The sequence below is a fragment of the Pteropus alecto genome, unplaced genomic scaffold (genome assembly GCF_000325575.1).
Source record: "Pteropus alecto unplaced genomic scaffold, ASM32557v1 scaffold155, whole genome shotgun sequence".
NCBI lineage: Eukaryota > Metazoa > Chordata > Mammalia > Chiroptera > Pteropodidae > Pteropus > Pteropus alecto.
The window spans coordinates 14,317,866-14,321,499 of NW_006438113.1; positions in this window are offsets into that span (position 1 = coordinate 14,317,866).

Sequence of the window (3,634 nt, forward strand, 5' to 3'; positions counted from 1 at the left end):
CCCGCCGCCCGCCAGTCACAGGTTCTTGCAGCTATCCTCAGAGGGCAAATGCCTGCTGGGCGAAATTGGGCCGCAGGCCCCGGCCTGTCCCCATCCTCCGGGCCTCCACTTCTTGGGTACCCAGGCTCGCTAGGGTAAGGGGGACAATTTAGGCGCCCCTCCCAAGTGCCACCTTTTTGAATTCCCCGGAGGAAGTTAGCCCAGCTAGGAGGGATCCCTGGAAAGACGGTCAGCTTCAAATGGGGGAGGGGAGGTACAGAATCCGAAGTGTTCATGCTGCTAATTAGGACTGAGAGCAGTCAAGATTCTTAGATTAATTGCTTCTGCATGCCGGACACCCCCGTGAACTTTGCTGCCTTACAAGATGACATGTAGTGAGCTTAAAATACAAAGAAATGGTTACTATCCTGATTCAACAGGTAAATTTGAGTCTTGGGGAGGCCATACATCTTATGGAACTTCATACAACCAAGAAGTTGTTCGTCCAGAATTAGACCTTGGGACTGTTTTCAAAGCCACTATGTGGTGCCCTGAGATGGATGGAGTCTACCCACCACCAAACACCTCTACCCCAGCCTTGGATTCTGAGGGCCCCTAGATCTGGCTGGTGAGGCCAGATCCCTCAACAGAGTGCAGCACTCAACCTCTGACTTGGTGGCTGTGGCAACCTGAGTCACTTCTCTGAGCCTGCATCTTCATCCATAAGATAGAGATACTAATGCTCACCCACCCTTCTTGGTTGTAGATACCACAAATAAAATTCTTGCTTGTAATATACACTTAATGAATGGTAAGTATTGTAAGATTGGGGAGCTGAAGAGGTTTAAACTTCAGGACTTCTCACTTGCATTCTTCCTATTCTAGGCATTGACAGGGCCTAGCAATTGTATATTTTTAATTCATATTACTTTCTAAAGAAGCTCCCCAAAATTATTTAAGCTTCAAGTCCCCCAAAACCTGATCTACCCCCTTAACAATATCATAAACCAGAAACAGGTTTTCTGGCAGAAACATGCTGATCCTCCCAATTGCCAGGCTACCCTGAGATGTTCTGTTTGCAGGCAGGGAGGCTGCCAATGCTTTCTCTTCTCTGGCTTTTCAGAAACTGCTTCTCAGTGCTGCCAGTCCCCAAGGCCTAACAGTATTTCCTGAAAAATATCTCTTGGCCTAACTCACGGCCTCTCCCCAACCCCCAGTGCTCATCACCCAATGCCAGAAATACTACAAGTGTCTTCTAGCTGCCCTCCCTGGTTCCTGGCTTCCCGCCATCCAAGTCATTCTGAGGTCCAGGTCACATTATTCCTGCTAAAAAGCAGCCTAATCACATCATAACCCTGCCCCAAATCCCTCTATCGCCCCCTCCTTCCTAATGGACCCAATTTAAACATCTCTGCCTGGTGTCTGAGGCTTTCTGTAATCTGACTCGACCCATCCCCACTTATCTCTTCCTCTGCCCTTAGCCACAGCGAGGCCACTTCCCACTGTCCTCAGCCCCCACCATGTTCATTCCATTTGAGCCCCTGCTCATATTTCCTTGCTTGCCCTAACTTTTGCAGTCACCTCCACCTGACCAAGTGTCTGTCTCACCTAAGGCCCAGGTCACCCACCCTCCCCATAAAGCCTTCCCTGAAATAACTACTCACCCCAGTTTCCCAGGCCTCAGCACCTCCACAGGGCAAACTCAGACTGTACTCAGAGTCCATCTAGATTTAAACCAAGACCCTTCTTTATACATGAGGAACCTGAGATGCAGCCAGTGTGCCATCTTGCCCAGTGTCAGATTGTGGTCGAATTTGGAGCTGGGACTCAAACCCGGTTCTGATGCCGCCAAGCCAGTACTTTGTCCATTCTTCCCACCACCTCACTGCAGCCTGGGCCTCAGATAAGTAACACTGAGTCATGACAAACTGCCTGATATTGTTGACTGTCTTCTTGGGGGCTGGCCTTATCTGCCCCAATCAGGCAGCTTCTTGAGGCCAGAGCCCATGCTGCACTGGGCTCAAAACTGGGCCTGTGTCTCTTCTATCTTGCCAGTTATCACCACATGCATTTCTTTATTATTCTGCTTCTTTTTGTTGTCACATAACTCTTAGACCCCAACTAAGCCCCCTTGCTGATTACTCTCTCTGGGCTCTCATAAAGAGCAGCAAAAACCTTGGCCACAAGAAGTCTACTTCTGTAGGTCTCCTTCTTTTACACTCCATATGGCCCTCCCCTCTCCCTAAAGTCCCCTGGGTTTCTCTGTTCATTTACTGTGCTTCCTCTTGTATGAATTGGAGTGGAGGGGATGGGGGTCAGACAGTACCAGGCTGCCACCCCGCAAAACACACATGCCGATAAGAAAACACAGCCTGCAGCTAAATCAGAATGTAAACATTCACATCTGACCTGCGGCACTAGGAATGGTACTCCAGAAATTCTCTCCAGTGGATCAGAGCTACACCCCAGCACCTGGAAACACACTTGTAAGAGCAATGTTTGCCTAATATTGACAGTTCACGGAGCAGTTTCTCATTTATTGCCTCATTTCTCCTGATAACAGCCTGGTAAGGTTAGAAGGACAAATATCATTATCCCCGTTTAATCAGTCATTGAGGGTTATGAAGGTTAAAGAGCTTATTTAAAGTCTCAATGATAAAGAGAAAGCAAAAAAAGAAAAATTAAGGCCAGCGCCCAAACCATGACAGCATCTTGGAATCCTGACACGTTGGGGGGACCTGTCATGCACAGCACATTCTGAAAAGAAGCACCTGGAAGGGAGGCTGACCCAGCGTTTGTATTACTTAGATTTGTGCTTTTCAGCCTGGCTGCACAAAAGAATCATCTGGAGAGCTTTTATAAACACTGATACCCAGGCCAGCTCCAGGGATGATGACCGAACTGATCTGGGGGTGCAGTCTAAACATCACCTTTTAACAGATCCCCAGATGAGTTGCAGGTGCTGCCAGGAATGCGAATGACTGCTTTAGATCCTAACTTTCCAGGAGGAAATTTCTGAGATGAATCAACTCCTACTATTTTTAGCAGTCTCTCTTGCACAATCCTGAAGGCACTTCTCCGGGGTCTTAATAGCTCTGCAGATCCAGAGTACTCTGGGATGAAAGTTCATTGTGACTTTCTCATCAACTTTTCAGACAGTTCGACTTCCCGTGTGAGAAAGCTGGTGAGGAGACACAGGTGCCCAGTCCCTGTTGTTGCTGGGTTTGTAAAATCACATTCTCAGCCTGTCTCCTTTTCTCTTTCATTCGCCCAAAGTTCTGCCCTCTGACAATATCATAACAGAGGTTATTAATTGGCAACTACCAGGTTAAAACGTGTCCTACGACATATCTTATTTGACCCACCTAATGTTTTATAAATATGAGCTTGAAAATTAAGAGCTTTCACTTTAAAATCCAGGTTTCTGGCATCTAAGGTCTAGCCCCACAGGGCCTCGTGTTATCTCTGCAGCAACCAGCTAGAACAGAGGGCCTACTGCCCCCTTCAGACAGGGCAGGGGTGCCTGCAGCTTGCTACAGGCCCCACCCAGCCCACCCACTTCACTGATACACACTACTGACTGGCCCTTGTAGGCTTTTAGGTTTTCAACTGATAACTGGAAATTATAGGCAGAAGGCCTTAGTTATTAAGGCTA